A 23,378-nucleotide genomic window follows, 5' to 3' on the forward strand; every position below is an offset into this window, starting at 1 on the left:
AAGCAAATCTGCCTGCTGATGGTTCTCAATCGTGAGATGTGAAGCTAACTTATGCATAATACGCCTATCAATTTTTATCCATCTCTAAGTAAAGGTCCTTTAAGCTTTTTTTCTCAAAATGCCTTTTTTTTTTTTTTTTTTTTAAGTAACTGTGAAAGGTTGAGACTGGGTTGTGGTGTATGTGGAACTGGATACACAAGAGCAATACAGCATGTGAGCATCTATTAAAATAGAAAATTTACCCACAGAAAATACGCTTTACAGCTAGAGGGTAAATATTTGTTATGGGAGCATTGAAGTGATTTTTACTAGGCCAGTATTTTGAGCTGGTAAACGATTATCACCCATTCAAATGGCACCAATATATCAAAGATTGAAATAGCTAATGCCATGCTAGGATATCATTTTACAGCCCTATAAATTTCAAATGTATTATTAGGGCAGAAAGCATAAGCATATTGAATATTTTTCATTCAATGGTAAGGAACAGAAATAGTTGGAAAATAGTTTTCTCATAAACATGGAAAATGTGACCAGGCTACTCCCAGAATAGTTAAAATGAAGTGCACAGGGTATGGCAAAGATGAGGTAATAAATTGTGGGAATGTGTTTTTAGTATATTTTGTATGTAATAAAACTTCATTTCTTTTGCGAGCATGTATTTACTTTTTTTTTTTTTTTTTTTTTTTGCTACTGTTACCTTGCTTGTAATAAATTTTGCACCATACTGTGCAAAGTAAGCAATACAAAACCCAATGATCAGACTTGCAATAAAAAAGAAGTGATAATATCTTCCTACAGCTGCAGCGAGCAGCGGGCTACCCCCGTCTGTGTCTGGGCTCTGGTCGAGCCCCAAGGAGCTCCAGGCAGAGCAGAAACGAGGATGACCTGGTTCCAAAACCTGCTCCTCAGGATGCTGAAGAGCAACTTACTCAGCATGGTTCAAAGTGGCTCGTGCTGTGCCTGGGACCTGACTTCAATTTAATGTCCCGTGCTGCCTCCCCTGTCCCTCGCCTGTGCCCAGGGACTGTGGCCGCGTTGCTCAGGGTGCCACGTTGCTGCTCTGGAGTTGGCACAGCCTCTCTGCTCCTTCCTGGGCTGCCTCCTACTGACAAAAAAATCCTGTACATAACAGTGATGAACAGGAACAGCTCTCCACAGCGGTGTGTTGCCCGCCATGGTGTTTAGTTGAGATTAGTCTTCTGGCTACATGCTTGTCCCTTGGCCTACCACTGGGTTTCTAGGGAGCCCCCTGGCTGTGAAAAGCAAGGTGTTTTCTGTGTGGGCTCTGTACCTTAGAGAGCAATTACCTGTGTGGAAAACACAGCTGGGATGAAGATTTGGACCTACAGAGGTGTTACCTCTTAAGACTGAACCCCCCCTCATGCTGGAAGGCCGAGTAGTGTGGATGCTGCTGGTGGCAGTTGCCTTGGTGAGGACTGGGGGCAAAAATTAAACGCTTTTTTCCTTCCTATTAAAGCCCTTATGGCAGTCACTGCCTTTTTTGAAGGATGCCTTCTGTATTGCTTAAAATTTAAGTTAGTGAAGGAACCTGAGTGCTGTTACCTGTGCTGGCGGTGTTGTGTTCGTGGGCTCGGTAACTGGTGGATCATTTTCTAGTCACGCAGAAATGGCTGTATCCACTTGTCCTCCTCCTCCTCTGCTTTCTCTTCAGTGAAACCAATGAAGTTTCTTAATATATGTGGAAAAATGAATCCTGATGAGTTAAACAAATTTAATTTTATTTATGATTACATTCACTGCGCGATCAATCCTGTATTTGTTAAGGTGCTTTTTGCAATTTCTTACCTATTCTCATGGAATTGGTAACACTTACCTCTTCCAAAGTGCGGTGTTGAAAGACAGGCTTTTCTTGCTAAAATGTGTCTGGTTTAATCCCAGTGGTCTTTATAGAGCTCCCTGATCCTCATGCACCAGGTCATGGCTAGGTTGCAGCATCTAGAGAAAAGAAGGCTGCAAGAAGAAACAGGTGAGCTGAACTGGCTCTATAGGACGTCTGCTCCCTGACACGTCCTACAGTCAGTCTGCTCCAGACCCAAGCTAGCCAGACAAAACCAGCACACGCATTGCCCCATGTACCCCCCTCACCTGCCGTGAGCTGTAATTTCTCTGCCCCAGGAGGGGACCTGCCAAACATGGTGGGCCCCAAAACTCCTGGCACTGGGAGGGGGCCAGCTGCTGGGTTAGGCCGGGAAGTTAAAGCTCACTTTCAGGAGGAGAAAGGGGCCGTGGATACACCCTTTCTTCTTTGTATTCTGTCTTTTTCCTTCTTGTGTGCTCCTTGCTCCCATGTGGGTGCCTGTGGTGAGCGGGAGTGAAGGGTTTGCTGTGGGGACAGCTCTTGTGGAGAGTGTGTTGGGAAGCTGTGACAAAGCTGCATTGTTCAGACTTTCCTGTGTAACCTTTGAGAGTTTCCATGGGGACTTACTTCATGGTCTTTGTACTTCAATAACTACATGTCTGTTCTGTGGATGCCCTAAACTTTGTCTATAATAAGACAATTAATTCTTTTGATATTTTGTGTTTTACAAGACTATTATAACTTTGCTTTTCTCATGAGTCATGAGAATGGCAATTGGTAACCCACTAATATTGCTGCCCACAAGGGTTTGTAATTTTAGAAGTAATCACTTTGTGGCTGATGTAAATTTTGTAATGAGAAATACTAGATTTATGACTGCAGGATTTCTCACAGACTGTTTTATTGCTTAGAGGAATTGCTTTCTCTGTTGGGAAAATCCATCATTAGATGTCTGCCTGAAATGTTTTGTGGAACGTTTATGCTTGGAGAATGCTAATGCAATCATTGAAACAATAATGATGATTTGAGATAGTATAATTGTTCCCCTTTACTTCACTCCAGACACTGAATGAGCTGCCAGTCAAGTTAGATGCAGGTTCATAAGGGGACTTTATGGCCAGAACGTGAACAATTGCTATGTCTGGTCTTTGGGTTCTTGGTCCACCTCATAGACTCATTCCTCGTTCCTGAAATAGGCACCTGGTTTCTGCACGTAGAGTCTGAGAAGAGTTGAATGGAAGAGTGCAAGATATAATGCTTCTGCCACTGTGATAATAACTGATTTTGAAGACAAAATTTACTGCTGTATTTTTATGTGGAACTTACCAAAATAATGTTTTAAGCACACCTGTGGGGCTGACTGCCTTAAGCAAAATGTAGGAGGGAGAAGATCCTAATGAAGGGTAGGCCTTGGAAAAATGTGAATTTCTCACATTCCTGGGGTTGAAATGTTTCTGGGCACATCTGCTCTATGTGGAATTTCTGGGGTCTACTTACCTTTTGTGATGAAAATTTTGGCATCTTGGGTTAGTTGATGTGTGTTTTGAGGCTTAGAGTTAAGGCCTGAAATATGAAATGTGGGTACCTAATGCCTATATCCATTGTGTATGTGTGTGGCTGACTATGGCATGTGCTTTCCAGTGATTTTGAACAAGTTTCTGCTGCATGATGATGCTGGGTTGTGGGCACTACTTTGAGACATTGGAGATCCTCACACTGGCTCCAAGCAAGAGGTAAGTCAGCACGGCAGAACAGTGCTTGGTTTACTCAACCCTTCCCATTAATCCCATGTAATGATGTACTAATACGTTGGCCTGAGAGTATTAGATGATAACTGTGTGAACATTGCAGTTATTGCAGCTAAAAACAAAATCGTTCTGTATGTTTTTTTTTTTCTTCTGTTTATTTTTATTTATTTTTTATTATATATATATATATATTTTTTTTTTTTCCCACTGGGAGCCCAGTATGTATATGCTTTTGCATTTAAGTGAAGATAACTTAGGATTTGTATTTTAATTTAATATAAATCTGTCAGCTCAGTGCCAATAGCGTATCTCAGCAGAGAAAATTGCTGCAGTCAGCAAGGTCTTTGCTTCGTGGTTCTATGTCTATAAAAAGAAACATAATGAGAGTGCGATCTTAGAAACATCATGCTTTGAAGCATCAACATATAACCTCTGGTGCTGGAATTTCTCTAAAATGTTTTTCCTACATGTACTGCAATGGTGCTCCTCTAATCATCTACCTAGTCCTTTTGCGTGCTGCCATATCTAGTTTTGGCCCAATACCTGCTCTGAAATACAGGACTGAAGCCCTTGTGTCACTTCTCTGCTTTCATCAAGTTGCATTTTTGTGTGGATTAGCATTTCTTTTTCATTTCCTACCTCCTGTGTGCAACAGGTGTATGTGGGAATATGTTACTGGAGAATCACCTGTGTGAGGTATTGGAGTTTTAAATCTTTGTCTGATTTGGCATATTTTTGCTTTTCAATGTAATTCATTTCTGTGCTGCTGATCCTATTCTTTATTGAAACAGCACATTTCTGCATGATTCAAGTTCGTTTCTGGAAACCAGTTTCAATAACTTTCATTTATTTAAACTATTAAAATAGTTTAAACTATGGAGAACAGTACTACTCTCGCTTCCTATTCAAATTGCTGCTCTAGCCATTGAAATAAGCTTGAAATAAAGTATCTTGAGTTCTGCTTGACCTGATTCAATGTAACTGTTAAAAAGTAGAATTACGGAAAAGATAAAGTCAGATGCATTCCCTATTTGGCTCAAGCTATTGAAATGGGAATGACATGAGTTTGCACAGCTATTAATATGTTATTAATCCTGGATATATTATATACTGCTTTTAAGTCTTATCTGAAGGACTGGATATTCTTTTGTAACGTGTTCTTTTCCTTTTTCCATCCTCTGACATTTTGTAGATGAGCTATTGCTCAATATGTAAAGTCTAAATGGCTGCTCTTATTTGATCAAGTACCACGTTATTGAATGTGCTACAAAGAGGCTATATCCTCTGCACATTAAGTTTTGAGTCTGGTGCTTATTACAGAATCCAGACTTTTCAGATGCTAAATATGTACTATATTTTGCAAGCTAAAAATTGCAGACTCCTGACAGTTTTGGACTGCTGAAACTGTAAATGACTCTTACGTCCATCTCTCTCCTGCCCATATGGTTTCCAATGTTGGGCCCCATTTCTTTGTGATGCTAAATATTGCCATGGCTCCACGTGGCTAGAAAGCAGTAATGCCATTACATTCCTGGTTTTCTGAACAGGGGCTCTTTTTATTTTGACTGTTGTGCAATATCCTTGCAGAAAGAAAAATAAATATATAGTTCTTAATGTCGTGATGGCTTATTTTATCTCTTATTTGCTGTAGAAACCTTCCCTTATTTTTAATCTGCTAAGGTGTGCTTGACCTTCATGTTGCTTAAGATTAGTTCCACCTTCCTGTCTCTGTAGGTAGGTTTTCAGGTACATGAAGGGCAGTTCCTAAATCATATACGTGAGCAATAATTTCTGTGACAGATATACTGTGTTCATCAGTGAGATTGAATGCTTTCAATTTAGGGAAAGAAAAAATAAAAATGCTCCTACTAGGAACAGTGTCAAATCTCATCTAATCTAAATGGTACATTAAAAAACTTGTATGTCTCCTAGAGTTCTTGTCTACAAATGAAAATACAGAGGCTCCCTTTGATGTTGTGCAGATGCTCTCTCCCAGAGGCAAGTATTGAAAAGGCTCACTTGTTTCACGAGGGTTGTGGAGGCAGGAAGGCCACCGGTGAGTTCAGCCTTATGCTTCCTCTTGGCAGTGGCAGCTGCTGGCTCTACAGGAGCCAAAGGATGAGTTTGGGCAGGAGAAAGGCTTTATCCAGCTCAGAAGAGCCCTTGGGACAGTCTCCTGGGGGCACTTTCAAGGTATAAGCTGAATCAGTTAGGACCGTTTTTATTCCCCAAACCAAGAGCACTTTTCTATCTGCTCTTCTTCCCAGGACAGATGGCACGTGTGCGTGCGTAAGGCTCTGGAACAGCACTGCTGGCGTGAGGAAAGTGAAGAAAGCCAAACTGAGCTCATGCTGATGCTCAGAAAAGGTGAGCTGCTCCATAGCTGCTATCGCTCACTTTTTAGAAGACGTTCAGAACAGTTTGACTCTGTGGCCCAGTGCTATATCATGTGGGGATGCCTGAGTTAGTTCAGAAAGGGTTGCTTTCACTGTTGTAATTTTCAGTCTTTTTAGTGTAATACTATGCTTATATTGATGCATGGTACTTCTCATATCATCATATGAAATATTTGGCTTCAAAACATAAGTTCTTTTAAAAACTAGCTCCTGTATGAGACAGGTGAGATGGGCAGAAACATTCTTTCTGCACTACCCCCAAACCAAACATCCTGTGAAGGGTAGGGAAACTGCCCTCCAGCATGCTATACTCTGAGGGTTATGGCATTTGCACAGAGTGCGGTGTATTAAATACACCCCTGAATCAATGTATTCAGGTCCCTCTTGAACCATCTTGGCACTACTTTCTGTGAGGGACTGTCGGGTGGTGTGAGTGAAGGAGGAAAAACCAAGCAACAGTCTTGTTACTTCTGTTGCTTAATCCAAAATGATGACCATTACTAAACAGTGAGTACTGAGTATTAAAAAGATGCATCACACTTAACTGCAGTGTCTCCTTGCCTCCATGTAACTATGGAGTTGAAGAATGTTTGTTCATTTCTCCTCAAGATAATCTTGTAAGATTTTGCACAGAAACCAAATAATTAAATCCTCCTGTCTTCTCTTCAGAATACTTGCACCCCACCCTGCCCCTTCCTTTTAATTTATTCTCTTTCTGAGTTACACATTTGCGTTGACAGGCTGCTGATGAGAACTTTATTTCCATGGTCTAGTCAAAGTGAGGTAATTAAAAATATCTACTCCTGTTTTTCTGCATCCAGTTCAGCAAAACACTGGCAGCAGAGGCAATGCCTAATACTTCACCCAATCCAGTGTTCAACTTGCCATTCATCAAGGTTGCTAATAATCAGGGAGCTCACTTGTAGAAGGAGGAAGGTATTGATTGTCATTAAAATGTTGGATTGTGTCTCAAGAAATCTGGGTTTTGCTCCTCACTGTCACAGCACATCAATGGCTTTGGATGAATAAAATTATTTCTAGGCTGCATCTGATACATGACATGTAACAGAGTCCTAGGCTGTTTAAGTAGATGAGTTTTCTGAAATAAGGAACATCAAAAAAAGTTAGTGGGGTGCTCCCCTCCCAACAAAATCAAACGTTTTACTTTAGCAGCAATGCAGACACTAGTAACAGATGTGAATGCTGGGATTATTTGTAGAGAGAGGTCAGGATGAGTGAGCCTCCCACTTTCATTTTCTTAAAAATATTTAAAATGTGATCATCGTACAAATTATATTGTTTAAAAAAGTTTATCAAGAACAGTTGTCACTTTTTAATTTCTATTTGTGTAGGTTATTCTTCATAAAATTGGCTGCATGTCTACCTATGTGAGCTTTCCCGAGAAAACAGGACAGATGTAAATTCACCATTAGGTTGTTGCTTTTCCATCAACTTTTGTGGCTTCTGCATATGTGGGGAAAAACAGTTTAAGCTACATTTCACTTTATATACCAACATGAAATAACTATAGAAAAACATGTTACAATGCTGAATTTGCATATGTTATTTCATCTGGAATCTGGTTGAAAATGATAATAATAATTATATATAAACACAAAAAAGGATGATTTAAAATAATAATTAAGACTACTTTTTTTTTTTTTTTTTTTTCCTCCCCATAGGATCACCATTTGTTTGGAAACCATTAATGTCTCAAACCTCAGAGCATTGCTTATGGGTTTGGTTGGTATTTTGCTTTCCATGTCTTGTTACAGAGAGGACTTCAGCCACATGCCCAAGGTTGTGTGAAGACTGCAGAGCAGGTTTAGGGAATGGAGATCTGACCTCTTGGTCTAAGCCAGGCCATCTCTCCTCCTTTTGAGACTGTGTATAACAGACAAGGAGCTGTATCTGCCTATTGGTTAAGATGTTTTCAGTAATCTTCACAACTGAAATGCATACCTATTTTGCTATCAACCACCTCAACCCTTTGCCGAGAGGATTTTGTTTGTTTTGTTCATTGCTGCCCAGTGGGAGAGCAGAGTAATGTGGAGATGGGGTGGGGGCGAAGTGGGACATGAATTCACAAATTTGGCCTGAAGAAGTTGTGTTTCTTGATGCACAGGTGCTAACATTGCTTGATTGCTTGTCCTTTTTCCAACTTGCTCGTCTCCATCTCCTTTCCCACACTCTCCACCAGACTTATGAAGGAGGCTGGACAGTGGACGTCGTTAGCATCTCAGCCACATTTCTCAAAGGCAGCAGTAGAAATGATCTAATGCTGACTCTGTTTAAGGCTAAATTGTGCATATTTATCCTCAGCTGAAAAGGATCATTAGATTATGCCCCATGCTCATATGAAATCGATAGTAACATGTGCAATGAGCCTGTCCTCTCTTTTATGACATTACAGAATCAAGTATTTTACTCATAAATAGGGCAAGATATGAGGCAGAGTGCATACTTCCTTGAGCTGGGAGACATGCACCATAAATCAGGATATGTGCGCATAATTACAAGATATCAGAACAAGTCCCAAGGGTATTTTTAGCATTGTAAAATGTTAGATAGACCTGCTTTCTTGCAGAACATTATCCTCCTCATTTCTCCACTCCTAGGTACCAGGCAGTTTTGTTGGCCAGATTACTTGACACAGGAGCAGCGTGATAGATTACAACTGCAAGAATATACTGTGTTTAATTGTACAATCAGAGTTTAAAACTTCTGATTAAATTGTGCAAAGCTTCCAAACTAATTGTCTGAAAATGTCTTCAGGGCTGAACACTCAGCAAACATTTGGATCTGAACATCAAAGGCCTGGCTTTTCTACTGGCATGGAGTATTTTGGGCAGGTAGCCTGACCTGGGTGAATGAGTGGCTGTGGGAAACAAAGAATAGTCATTGCTGTGGTTGAATATCTGTATTCTTAAGAAGTGTTTGGACATTGGAAATTCAGTTTTTGTACATGAAGTGTTTGGAAAGATTTGACAGGAGAGAGGAAGGACATGTTCTGAGTTTAAATATTTATCTTTATTATTTTGTTAATTCATGTGTGAACATGAACTTGCTGGTAATCATACCTCATATGTTCTTAAGGCCATTTCCTTTCTGATCTCTGTTCTCAGGACAGCCTTGGCATCACTGTATTTTGGAGAGATGCCAGGGTTCTCCATGCACTTTGTCCTTGTGACAACACTGAGTGTTAGCTCTACCTTCTGGGCTGCCACTGTTGAGGATCAGCTTGATGAAAGCCGTAAGTGAATGCCCAGTGCTCAGGTTCAACAAGTGCCACAGGCTGTTTGACACAAGCAGCATCTTGGGCAGAGTTCTCATTTTGATGCTTGTAAAACAATGAAAAATAAACAAAAAGGAGAGAAAGGGAGGGAGCTGAGATGGATAGCAAGGTCCTATCTGTTTGTACTGGCTGCCTGGGTTGCCATGCCTGAGAGGGCAGGAAGCAGGAGGGTGGAAAACAAACCAATGCTAATATGAAAAAGGGTGAGACCTACCTCAACTGGAGGGAGAGTTGTGCTCTTTTTCTTGTAAGGGAGCCATCTGTACAGCCCAGGAATGTGTATTCCCCATTGCTGCAGTGTTTGGGCTTAGGTGTGTAGTTCTTAGAGCATTTACATTATTTTTGCTCCTAAGAGCAGATCTTAAAACCTGTACTTTAGTCAACACTGAAGCTTACATCAAAACAGAAGGGAATTTTTTTTTCTGCTTTGCGTGGTGCTGAATTTCTAAAAAAACCACACAAACAAACAAAAAAAAAAAACAGCCAACCAACCAAGATCAAACAAACAACAAGAAAACAAAACCCAACCAACCACCACCATCAAAAAATACCAAAAAAACATTAACAAATCCAGATTCAGTTCTTCCTCACTTGTTTAACAGTTAGAAGCCCTGTGCATTTGCACAAAGCAAAGACAGGATTCTTAGAAGACCCAAACAGTAGTCATTCCACACAATTTTTTAAGAGATTAACAAGCTTTCTTGAGTTCTCTTATGTGTCATTCCCATTTCAGTGTGCAAAGGAGCACCTTGGAGAGCAAGGTGCCTTCAGATTGGCACAGCCAGATGTGGTAGGAGGGGATGGGAGAAAGAGAGTCACTGAGCTGTCTTCTCTTTCCTCGGGGATGATAGGAGAGGGACAATTGAGATAATAGGTATAAAATAAATCGTTTCATCTCCCTCCAGAAGAGAATCTTTACAAAAATGCTGGCTTGCTCTTACAGTGAAACTCTCCACTGCTACTGCAGCTCCTGTAATCTCAAGTTTCTAAGTATGAATTAGTTGTCATCCTTTTTTGTCATCTTATTGTTCTGAAGATGCAAATATAAATGCCTTTTAATGTGTTTCTAAAGTTCAAAAGGAACAACTTCTGCACTGATTTGATTACTTGAAAGCCTCTACTCTGGTATACTTCTACTTTGTGGAGCAACTAGCTGTCATTTAGCTCAATTTAACCAACTTACTCATATAAATTAATTGCAGAATAAACCACAGGCAAGCTTCAGGTTTCTCACAAAGCTGTTTTCCTCATTTCTTCATTTACTGCAAGAGAATAATAGAATATAATTCTATAATAGAATTTCCCAAATATTCTGAAAATATATCTATTTTAATTGAAAGCTTCATGATTTGATTAATTCTTGGCCTTCTATGTTGTCCTCAAATCAATTGTTATATTGGTCTTCACTTTTCATTTGAGCTGTGTGGGGACATTCTCATGTCTTAAAATGGTGAGACTATTCACAATGCCTAAACATTTACACATCCTGGTTAAATGGTGTGGCTGGAACCAGTATTTCTACGGATGTTTAGCAGATATCTTTAAAGCTGATCACAAATCTAATAGATGAAAGTAAAGTCAACTTCATGATATGCTGTGTGCTGCTAGAGATGGCTGGGTGATTTTTATTTATTTATTTATTTTTCTGGCTTTGTAACCTATTTGTAACATACCATAAAATATTTTTAGATAAGAGGTGCTGCACGAACCAATGAGAATATTAGCAGTATGTGTTCCTAAAACAGACTTTGTCCACCGTGTAAAAATAAGTGTAAAGAAAATACTTTGTGAAGATATTAAACATTTAACAGACTTAAAAATAGTTATTTTAATAACTGAGTAGCTCATTTCACTAAGCAAAGAGGCTTTTGGAAGATTTTAATTATTTTGTTTTATGCAATGGTAATATTCTTCAGATTTTTCACGTATGCTGATAATAACATCAAAGCAATTAAAAATTAACTTTATGAAGAGAACTTTCTAACAAATCTGGTACTTGTTTTTTTACGTGCAGAATTATTGTTTGACCCATATCTGCCTTTTAATTTTATGGTCCCACCTAGGTATAGTAGTGAGTTAAGTCATATTAAGCCCTACTGATTTTGAGAAGAGCATATGGTTTTCAGCAGCAGTCCAGGGTTTCTGGACTTCTCATCACGTGGATAGTCTTCCAGGGTTCCTAGAGTTTGAGTTCTGTGCATCTCAGAGTTATCTTATCTGTGAGCAGGTGATACCAAAATGTTCATATCACCGTGACTAATTTCTGGGAGCCTGAAGTATCTCGCTTTGGCAGTGCAGAAGTACTGGGTCTATGACTTTTGAATCCATCTACCTGAGCAGGTCTGTTTTTCACGTTTAAATGTATGCTTAGAGTAATAAAATGTATGTATTGAAGGAAGATGGTATTTTTTCCAGTTTTATATTACTGTTATTTATTTCAAAGAATGTAATTCAGGCTTGTTCTTACCAGGCAAATTGTAGCAGTGAGAAATTTTACATTAGTCCTAAAGTAGATGTTGAAAATAAGGGCAAGGGTTTTAAAGTTTTAATATGCATTTTGCAACAATCAGTATTTTCTATTTTGAGGGGATTAATGAAACTCTTTAAAGCTGTGGTTTGTGATGGCCTGCAGCATATTACTGAGGGCTCATTATCTTGTCAAAGCCCGTAAAATACAGACCCTGCAGGAGTGATGCTGATACTCAGTGCATTGGTATGGAGTCAGTCTTTTTGCATGGTGCTAGAAGGAAAAATGCTGCAATAAATACAGATGGAGAGGAAAATGCAGGACACTGTGAGACTCTACCAGCAGTGCGGGTTCTAAATTTGTTTTGGATAAATTAGATTTGTTGCTCTTCAGTTTTCCTCCTGAAAACTCTCTTGTGACTTTATTGTCAGCTGAAGTGTTTATTGACTGAGAAGTGCTTGCATTTTCATGATGGATATGGCGATCCTGGTAAACACTTTGGGGCATTCGTGATGCAATATGCTGTGTAAGTGTTTGTGTCACTTTATGATGGAGTGGGCAGACACTTATTTAAATAAAAAGTAGAATAGAAAGCCCACAGTTTCAACAGCCATTAGCTTCATTAAAGCTAGTATAAAGATAAGAGTTAAATGATCTGTGGATATATACAAATGTCTTAAAGTAGAAAAGTAACACCGAATCCAATGCCATTATTGCTGGGACAAGTGCCAGTGTTCTCATTATTTTTAATGACTTCCAAACTGAGCCCTTAGTGACTGATGAGGTAAGCAATTTCAGATGGGAAACATGATATCCTCAGTGCTGAAAGGTGCCAAGCACCCTCAGTTGTTAGGGAGCCTGGCCAAGCTCAGGATGCTCTGAGGCTGCAGACAAACTGTGGGTTTAAGCCTGCCATGGCTGTGTTTTAGGAAGGGGGAAGGATACATATTACATGGTGCAGTGCAGGAAAGCTGCATAGTGCAGCTCATGCAGTGATGAAATGTCTGTTTTGGAAGTTAAAATTACTGGACTGATGATCCTGTGATAGCAGACAAACTCACAAATCTGTCAGATTTAAAGCAAACATTTAAAGTAATATATTTATATATATATATATCTATATATTTAGTGCAATAGATTAAATGGTGGAGCTCTCTACCACAAGTGATACTTGGGAAGCCAGAAATATAAAGAGCTTGCAAAGATATTAGATAAATTCATGGAAGATTGGTTGAATGATGGCTATTAAAGCTGACAGCTGACATGCGGCCCTCAGCTCAGGAAACCCATAAATCACCGGTTGCTCAAATCTGGTGAAATAAAGCAGAAGAAAGCTCCTGCTCTGCATTTCATCACGGTCCCTGGACCTCTGTTACTGACCACCATGGAGGCAGGTCACTGTGTCAGCCTCCCCACGGAGCCAGTGCTGCACGGCCGCTCCTTCTCCCAGAGATTATTTGCAGGGTCAAACTTAGAGGTGAGAAGTCGTTATCTTCTCATTTATATTTCAGCTGGGGACCCTGCACGTATCACTAATGTTGATCTCGGGCACCCTGGATGCAATTCCTCTCCTGACAGGGCAATGTTGTGGGGATGGGCTGTGGGTTCAGAGAGGTGGGATGGGTGCCACAGCCCTGTGAGCGCTGCCGGCCCCGCGGGGCTTGGAGGGCTGGGAAACCCTGCGGGCTGCTGCCTGTCCTCTTGGTAATGTGGATTTTAAGAGCACTTGTGGGAGGGATGAGAGATGCTGGGAGTGCTTGTAAAATAACTCATTTCATTTCAGTTTCTGCTCTGTGGTGGAAAAACTCCACCCAAACTGCTTTCTTGGGATGTAGATTTGAGCGTCTGCTTTGAAAGTGGGGTAGAAGAGTGTCCGTGTACAACTGAGCATCTGTCAGTGACGAGGAAAATACCATCGCTCTGCAATTGTAGGAGTCGTTTCTGCAGCTGGGACCCATGCACAGAGAGTCACAGCTAGTGAAAATGTAGGCAAGCGGTCTGCTGTGTAAATTTTCACTACTCTCAAGTATAAGTTACTCTAGACACATAGTAATACCCATAATTAAAATGCTCCCTTGAAGTAAATAATTAAATGAGGATTACAATTATAAGTCACCAAGTGACACAGGTGACATGCTTACCTAAAGTAGGACAATTAAACTGTAAATTAAAATTAAATTTCTCTGTGAAATTAGAATATTATGCAAGGTAATTATCTAAGAGTAATAGGTTAGGTCTGTATATTGCAAAAATAAATCCTTTTTGAGATCTCCAGAGAACAGATTTTTCTACTGTCATTCTGGTTGTGTTTTTATTTTTATTAAAAACAAACAAGCAAACAAAAATTTCCTGATGGGAACAGAAGTCCAAGCAAAATTTTCAAGGTTCTTCAGGAAAAATAATGTTTCAGAGAATATTTCAGAAATTTTTTTAAATAACTTTTTTCCCCTTATCAAAGTATTTTCTAATTTTGTTTTAGTCCAGTGGAAATATTAACCCCTGTGGGAGTGTTTGCTGCAGGAGAGATGCTCTCACACCTGGGCAGGGCTTGGTTTTTACCCTGTGCAATGTCAGCAGGAGGAAGCAGCACCTTTGAGGCTTCTCCCTTGCTGTGCAAGCAAGGAACCACTCTGTTACTGGCACCTCCGTGCACACACAGGGATTATCTAGTATACAAATTGCTTAACTCATTATTTAATGTATTTTACATTAACTTATTTTTTTCCAAGTACGATTTTGAGAATTAAAAGATAAGCTTTGCTTTATCCTGTTCTAAAATAGATTTCTTCTGCAGGCAAGAAGTGACCATAGATCTTGGCTGTCCCTGGATCAAGGGCTTATGAGCTATGCAAAATATTCTGTAAATGATAAAGAGTATATCTTTTTCAGCATTTTAAAGTGGATCAATGTTGTAGGAAAATGTCAACAGCACACAAAATTTGGGTTTTATATTCTAAATTCAAAAGACCCTTTCAGAACAAAATGGGTTGATTTTCAGTTATTTTTAAAAATTTTTACTTTCTAATAAAACTTATATTGAAAATCACTGGAAATTTTTCAGTTGGGGGGGGGGGGAGGGGGAAGGAATATAGTTTCAAAATAGTGAATAAACCAAGACCCAGGAAGAAGTATACGTTCTCTTTAGAAGATTTTTTTTTTAATTGCATTTCTGGAGCTCTGAGGCAGACTTAGGATGTTAGAACAGTTCTCATGTTAACTTCAGGGCCATTACAGAAGTTTGGCTTTCTCAAGGCAGTAAGGCAGGATGTGTTATGGGTTGGAGTCAGAGTTACCATTGTGTGATAACGGCAAGGTTTAGCACGTCCTTACCTGGCTCAGTAGTCCTTCAGTATGTAAGTAGTGTAATTTAATTCACAGAATTATTTTTGTGAGTAAGAATATTCTGAATGTTTAAAGAATCTCATGGTGGCACCACGGCAGGTTACTGGCATGCAGCCTTGCTGTTCGTGGGCACTATGAGGACTGGTCAAGCTGGGCAGTGGCAAAGGGAAAGGCGTGCTGCTGCGGCTGCCTGGTGCCTCACTAGCCCTACTGATATTGCTTCTCAACGACCTAGAGCTATTTAGATCAGGCTTAGCATACACGACACCTGCAAGGGAATTTTTTGTTTTGTTGTTGTTTTGTTCTATAAAATAATTAGAAATTCTGAAATAACACTAACAAGAACAAAAAATAATTTAACGAATCTGGTAATGCCTTTGATAGTTGCATGAGCCTGCTAGATCAAAGTATTAAAACACCACAATACTTTTCATATTTTATCAGATCCTTTTATGCTGCAATTTTCAATCTCTCCTAATCTCTCTTTCTTTTACCAGAAGGAGAGTTTTTTTCAACCTTTTACCAGATTTATTAAGATGACAAACAAGTATCTAATTTTGACAGTTTTGTTACTCTCAATTCAGAGAAACAAACAAACAAACAAAAAAACCCACCAAACTTTATTTTTAATCTTTGAATATGAAGTCCTAAAGCCTGGAAGAGTTTACATCACTTCAGATACTGTACTCCATTTAGTAAAATATTTAGTGCTATTATGGTAGTGTAAACCATTAGACCGCAATTATCTAACACAGCACAGAGACTAATAGTTCTGCTGGAACACAATGGTGATGCACAATTGCCCTATTAAGATGGGAAGTCTTCAAGCACTGAGGTTATTAAAAAAAATTAATCACTGTTACAGTCTTGATTTTGTTGGATTGTAATAAAAACACCTTATTTATGGATATAACTACTACTGTGTCAACTTCTAAAGAAGTGCTAAAAAAAATCTTAATAGGGATTCTTCAGATTCTGATTACTGTGGTCCTTTGCCTTATTGCAGCTGGGAATTCAGAACTTCATCTGTACTCTCCAGAAAGTCTTACTTGGGCTGGTTGTACTGAGGAGAGTTTTCAGGAATTAAATAGGACTGTTTTCACAGGTGCTTATGAGAGTAGAGATTTAAAGTATGCGAACAATGTTAAGTTACTGCTGTCTAAATATACTTTTATCCAGATTACCCAAATGTACAACCAATATATTCACAAAATTTCTAAGACAAGTGTAAATGAAAGGTGGAAGGAAATATTTTCTCATTTTCTACATTGTTTTAGCTTTTAAAGCATTTAATAAGAGAGTTTGTACACACACCTTTTTTTTTTCCAGCAACAGGGGAATAAGAAACATTTTTAAAATAAAAAGTAGTCTGTTTAAAAAATAATAATAATAAAAAAAATGAGATCAGGCACTTAGGAGTTGCATTAACACTGGTAATAACATCTAAGTAGCAAAAAAGAAAACTGATTTCTTTTCAAATTGCTGGCATTCCTCTACACTTGTGCACACGATTGTCAGTAGCATATCTGTTTATGCTTAAAATAGAGAGGCAAATGCAAAAACAACTGAAGTAGTCAGCACTGAGCTGATTGTTGGGGACTGAAAGCTGCAGGTTTTTGAAGATAATTCTGTAACAATCCATACACTGAAAAATAAAGCAGAAAAATCACTCTCAGCTGACATGTTTATTTTAGAAGCTCATAGAAAAGTTTGGGATTAATTTCTGAGGATGGAAAGAGGCTGAGTTTTGGGCTGATAGTTGTTTGTGTGTAGTTCAAAACTAAAACGCGTTGTGAGCTTTGCCTATGGTGATTCTCAAGTTGTCCTGGGCTTGGGCAGGTTTTGGAGGGGTGAAGAAGGCACAGCTGTGGCCTGATCCAGGCTGGGTGTGTGACCAGCGAGGCTGAGACCCTGTGGGCACCATGCTGTGGGATCTGCCTTGTGGAGGGGTCTGTGCAGAGTAAGAGAACCAGAGCCCGGAGGAAATGTGGAAGCAGAGAGGTTGAAGGAGTACAACAAGCAGAAAAAAGAGGGCATATGAGATACATGCAGAGACAGCAATGATTCTCGTGCTGAGTGATTCCCATCACTTTTGTCATGAGTGGTGATGGAGAAAACTCTCACTTTTGATGGCTATTGGGTGCAGTTAGACAGTGCTGACTGTGGTAGGTGACTCCTTCTGTTTCTTAGTTTGGCTGACTTGTCTCTCACATTGAAAAGTAGTTTTGTCAGTGAAAGTAAACACACGTTGAATAAATATTGTTTAACTTGCCTTCTCCGAAATGCATGTAAAACATAGAGAATGTAAATTGTCTGCATCTGCCACCACACCTTACTTTATGATAAAATTATGTTCTTGATTAATATTTAATAAGAATTTAAAAATGTGTGGGCATAACTATTAAAATGCTGTCTTAATGAGAAAATGATGCATTTACGTCCAGAATTAACAAATACAACTCGGGGGTAGGAGGTATTGCTTTAGAGAAATGATATGAGTTAAATAAGGTACTTGAAATTAGCACATTAAAATGTCTTTTATGTTATAAATTCTTTCAATTATCTGTCAGCTTGATAGTGGTATATAAGGAGCTAGTTTGTATGAGCTATGGCATACAAGGGAACTGGGCCCTATTTGAAGGATGCTCTGGCACGGAGGTATCTGGTGCAACGCAGAAATGACCACGGACCTCTGTCAGGCAGGGTCGCTGCTCAGTCCCTGTGCCTGGGGCAAAGCCCAGCAGCTGGCAGCATCCACCTGTGGGCTCAGGCCCAGCTGACTGCTGTAGAAGACAACCCTGTGGGATTCTTGGTTCTGCACGTCATGCAAAGTCGGGAAGAAAATTGTAACTGGAAATATGGAATGGTGGCATTGAAAGAATCTGCTGTAAAGGGCTGGAAAAGCTTCAGCCTCTTCCTCCACGAATTCTGTTTAAGAAATCCCAGGCAGAATCCATCAGTGAACGCAATACACAGATGTTAATGTTTTCTGTGTTTTTTATAGGCAAGTTGGACATTATCCACCCCACTCCTTGGCCTCTTATTTGGGATACTTCCTATCAAGATTTACCTGTCCTTGTGCAATTACCTTTTACCCAGATAATCTGGAAGAAATCCTGTATAAAATACTATAAGTTTTATATTAGCAAATGAATGGAAAGGAGCATGACTTAGGAAGTGATGGGCTTGATTCAGAAAATACTTGAGGGTGCAGCACAGGCTACGTGGAGTATCTGCTTAAACGTGCTCAGTGCTGATGTGCCCTTAGACAAGCCTGCAAAGAGACTGCAAAAGAAAGGCTAAAATGGATGAGTGTTGTAGGCAAAGAAGAACAAACAGGGACAGCACACTAAGTCTACTGTCAGAAACTACATATGAACAGTATTTAATAACACAACAGATACTTTTTTATGTTTTCCATATTATTTTCATCCTAATAAGTTACCCCTGGTGGAGCTGGCAATTTAACTCCATTTTTAAAAGGAAGTGTTCTATTTGATCATTACGTTCTTTCTTTCCCTAAATATTAGGATTTTTCAAAACCATGGAGAATTATAAACTGATGAGGGATACCATTTTTACAACCCCGTTTCCCTTTGGCTTTTTGCTCACGTCTGGTCCAGCCTTTTTAGGGCAAATCTGGTCCCTTTCCTCTACAATACCAAAGCACTGGTAACAACTTTATTTTAAGTGAAGTTTGGACTGAATCTGTACTTTGGCAAATGGCTCTAGCTGTCTGTGCCTTGGCTTCTGCTGAATCCTCTGGCTGCTGTCCACAGTAGCTGTTGCTGGATTTTGAAGCTCTTTTCTTAACTGGCCTGTTACATTTTGCTGCTTTAAATGAAGCCTGGCTTTGAACACTGGGCTTTCTGAAGCTTGATCTTTTGGAAATTGTGGCACTTTTACAGGTTTGTATTCTTTTATTTTTGCCTGGTTTCTAGTGGAATAAGGCAGCTATAACCTTGCTGTTTGCCCAGTGTCAGTGTCTCCAGGTCTGTCTAAATTACTACTGGGTGCCTTGCTGCATTTCAAGCCCTGTTGATGTGGGACAGAGCCTCAAAGAAGCTGGCTACCCATGTGTGCTTTGCTGCTGTCTTGTACTCGCACAGCTAATCTTAGCTCTGCTCTTCTTGACTCCAGCCTAATGTTGATAGGTAGGATATTTTTTTTAGGAACCTTAACTTGTTTTTTCTCAAATACCAGCTGTCAGAAGCTCACATAGGTTTCATGAAACAGGTGCAGTTTTTGAACCGATTTAAATGAAGAAGGGAGAGACATTTGGTAAATATTAATTGGCAGGCGTTCTGAGCAAGGACAGCAGACAAAATGGAAAACGCATGAGTTTGGGAGTGCCTGGCAAATGTTTTTTTTTTTTTTTTTAATGTTTTTAAGAGAGAGAAACATTTGATTCTGCTTCTGCAGAGCCCTTCGTGAGGCTGTATCCTTTTGCCTCATTAGGTGGACCAGCATGTTTTTTAACTGGCTGTGTAGCACCTCAGTCATGCTCTCTCCCTCTCATCAGCATCGTTCTCATTCTTGGTTCCTTCTTGTGCTTTCTAATATTTGAAAGAAGTAAAAACATGGGAAATAAATGTGGGGATTTTTTTTCCCCAAATAATGTATGTTACACAAAGATTACCTGAGAATTACTGAGTGTGACTGGAATGTGAGTCCCAGACTGTTTTAAATGCTACCTTGGCTTTGGGAACTGTATTGCAGAGTTTCCCAGCATACGGACCTGCCTTACAACAGCTACTTGTAGGTGGAATTTCACAAGTGGAAGGTGGAGTAAGGAAAGCTTCCCTTTGTTCTCTGATCCTGAAGACTTAAAAATATTGTCTGGGTGAGGGAAAAAAAAAAAAAAGGAGAAATGTTATTTTTACTACCTGGTGCATTAATACACATTTTTCAGTATGCTTTTTATTACTGACTGTAACAGGATCTTTGACACGGGAAAGAACTCCTTGTGCCCTGATGAGAAGGAGAAGGATTGCATCAGTCTGTTTCCCTTGTGGCTTTTCTTCATCTGCTGACTAAATCCTCCGGTATTTGTGTGCTCAGAGCTTCAGGCAGGGCACTTGAGCACAACGTGCCCGCTTTGGGGAGCGGGAGGAGCAGCGTGCTGCTAACAAGCCTCCTTGAGGTGGAGAGCCCGGGAAGAAGCAGAGCCGCGCGTCTGCCTTTGCTTGTGCAGCTGGAGACCAAGGTAACCTGCACAGGGCTGCTGCAAGAGAGGCGCAGCAGTGTCATGTAGCTCTTGGAGTTCAAGAAAAACAATGAAAGACTTGCAGCTTTTCTGTATCTGCTCTGCATAATGGCCACTTTTTTTTTTTTTTTTTTCCCCTTCAGTACCTGGATGTGTGGTCGTCCTGGGATTTAGTGAAGGATGTGGAAAACAAGTGCATTGGCTCTACCTACTTCCTGTGGGTAGCCTGAAAATGGAGCAAGTCGGAAAGAAATGCAGCTTTTTGGATCATTAAAAATCCATTTTCATTAAAAGCGAAGTATTGCAGTGACATACTTATTTATACATTCATTCCCTGTCTGTCTATGCCTTATGGGCAGAGTGAGAAGAGAGCCTTTTCATAACAGTTTTAAAGCCTAAATGAAAGAAAAGCATTCTATTTACCTTGAACTACTTGCATGGCATACTTCCATCCCCCCCGTATTGGATGGCAATTACTCTGTATTCTTTCTTTACCACCAGTTTCTTTTGTCCTATGTATCATTTGTTTTTTATCTATATCTTCCACCTATCTATCTATTTCCTCTTTGTGCTTAGAGTTGGTTGCAAATTATATTTGTGATGCACGGAGCTTTCAATCTGACTGTCTTGATATTATTTTATGCAACCGTGACTACCGTAAAAATTGGCTTTACTGCCTCTTTTGTGTTATTGATTCAAGCCCATTTCAGAATTAACTTGTTTGGAATGATCTGGCAATGTTATATGCCCCAGGTTCTCTCAGTAAAAATTCATATCTCATAACTAAATGCAATAAAATGTTCAAATATATCTAAACACAGTTATATTTTGAATTTAGATGAAAACCTTATGGAGTCAATCAAATATACAAGGCATGTGCAAGTCTGTTGTTCTGGGCTTACAAATAGTGTATGGCAGAGAAAAGTACTCAGAGACCAACTTTTTCCTAGAGGCCCGTCCCTTCCGTGTGCTGTATGAAATGCCTAATCACATCATTCATGTTTCCAGCCTGAATTGGGTGGACATAATTTTGACATTTTGACTGTAGGACTGTATCTGTGATTTGAGATTATTGCCTTAATTCATTTAGGGATTTGATCTTTCAAATTTTAGCGTTGCGTTTGTCCTCGTGGTTAGGTAGAAATATTTGTGTGCTGACAGGCAGTAGGAACAGATTTACAGAAGTGAATCTCATTAATGGCTTGACTGGTCAATTTGCAACTTTCTGTTACAGAGAAAATTAAACAGGGAGATTTGTAATATGAGTTAATTGCAACATTCAAAACCCCAGACTTTATAAATTGTTCGCTGACATCAGATCCCAGTCCTGAATATCTTTAGCTGAACAATAGAAAGAGTTATACCCAGGGAAGTCCATTCTTGAGTAGATTTCCATTTGGATACACAAAACTGTGAAGTAGGCCCCATGATTTCAGCCTTTCTACTTTATACATCCACCCAGCCCGCCCTGCCCAGACACCCACCGTGAAGACAGCACCTCCTGGGCTGCAGACTGCAGGCGTGGTGCTGTCACCAGCAGCAGTGAAGGGCCTGCCTGTCCTTAGCAATGTGCAAGCAGCACAAGAGGGTGCTGGTGGCATGGCACCCACCCCTGTGTTTTGTCCTGGTGGCACCGTGCACATTGGGCACCCAGCATTGCCCTCCCCGCCCGATGGGTTGTCTCGGCCCCACACGTACGGGATGCTGCAGCCTGGGAGCAGATCGTTCTGTTGGCTGCTGGAGGAGAGCTGTATGCCAGCTGCCCTTTAAAATGTTCTGGCAGTCATGGGTGTGGAATATAAATTCTCCATTTCATTTCATAGTTCTTTTCCTCGCTGATCTCTTTTAGTTCTTTAGTAATCTTTTTATTGTCTTTCAGAGTACAGAGACTTTCTTGAGTGTTTATTAAATGCACGGGGAGGAAAAAACTACCCAGCGTGAGTACAAAACAGATGCATGTGTATCCCGAGATGAGTGCATTACGGATAAAGAACTATTATCATTCTTCCCGCATTCACGTTTCCATCTACTTACGAGATATATACGTGTGCCTTGTTAGCAATGATGTTATAATGCAAAAGCTAAAGTTTTCATATCGGAGGAAACATATATTGTTAAATGAACTGAGAACATTCTCCCAAGGGTTAGCATTTCTCTTGTACGTGTGAAATCCTACTGAAATAAATGGCCCTATTATTTTAATTGGATCTTTTGGTATTAGAACATCCTTCTTTGTACTGCAGTAAAGAACCTTCTTTTTCTTCCTCCCCTGAAATTGTGAAATGAACAAATGCAGTCGATGCATTAAAACATTTATGATTTCAGTGTTGAAGACTATACATAGATATACAGATGCTCATACACATATAAAAATTAAATTCATATTTTATGATGTATTCCCCCATTCTCTGTGAAAATATACAAATAGGGTTTCTACTCCTAAAATAGCTGTTTATAATTTTGCCTTGTCCTTTTGATTGATGCCTTGTTTAGAATATTAGTGGTGATCCAGGCACTTAAAAATAATCGAACAGCAGTAGCGTCCTTTAATCAGAACCTGGTAGATTTTTTTCAAAAAGGATTGCATGTGTTTAATAAATGAATTAAGCCATGGGTTCTAAAAATCCTAGCGGTTGTGGATAGACTTCAGTTCTTCAAGTACTTGGGCTTTGTGCTTAACTTGCCCCTCTGAGTGAGGGATTATACAATATAATAAATTAAATTGCTTCGGACCATTCTAATCTGTTTTGTAGAAGATCACAGAAGTAAGTGAGGAACTCTGTTTTCACGTGTTGTGACCAAAAGCACAATAGAGTAGAAATTTTCCTGTGAACATAGGTTTTAAAACTAATTTGTTGGTATGTTTGTTTCCTCTCTCTTTTCTGCAGCTGTTCAATTACTAACCCGTAGTGCTGGTTGAAAAACCAAATATCTATTCTCCAGGGTAGTACATTGTACTCCAACACTTGAAGATTTGGTTTCTTTTATAATTGGAATGAAATATTGAATTATTTTGGAAAGGAATTCTCTTGCTCTTCCATCTGAATACTAGCTGAACATGCTCATGTATGTATGCATTGTGTATTTAATATAGGAATGCTG

The 23,378-nt window shown here is 39.6% G+C and overlaps 1 long non-coding RNA gene across 7 annotated transcripts in view; it reads left to right on the plus strand.

Annotated features, from left to right (window-relative positions):
• Positions 1-21,092, plus strand: part of LOC106016837 (uncharacterized) — a 120,500-nt gene extending 99,408 nt beyond the window's left edge. For 5 of the 7 annotated variants that reach the window (XR_011811072.1, XR_011811073.1, XR_005267625.2 and 2 more), the window contains 4 exons: positions 3,464-3,555; positions 5,838-5,937; positions 20,010-20,276; positions 20,420-21,092. This is a non-coding gene — a long non-coding RNA (uncharacterized lncRNA). Of the gene's footprint in view, positions 1-3,463; positions 3,556-5,502; positions 5,569-5,837; positions 5,938-20,009; positions 20,277-20,419 lie in introns of all 7 variants that reach the window. The other 2 variants (XR_011811075.1, XR_011811071.1) reach the window with 1 other exon arrangement.
• Positions 21,093-23,378: the final 2,286 nt, after the last annotated feature.

This window comes from Anas platyrhynchos, chromosome 8 (genome assembly GCF_047663525.1).
Source record: "Anas platyrhynchos isolate ZD024472 breed Pekin duck chromosome 8, IASCAAS_PekinDuck_T2T, whole genome shotgun sequence".
Classification (NCBI taxonomy): domain Eukaryota; kingdom Metazoa; phylum Chordata; class Aves; order Anseriformes; family Anatidae; genus Anas; species Anas platyrhynchos.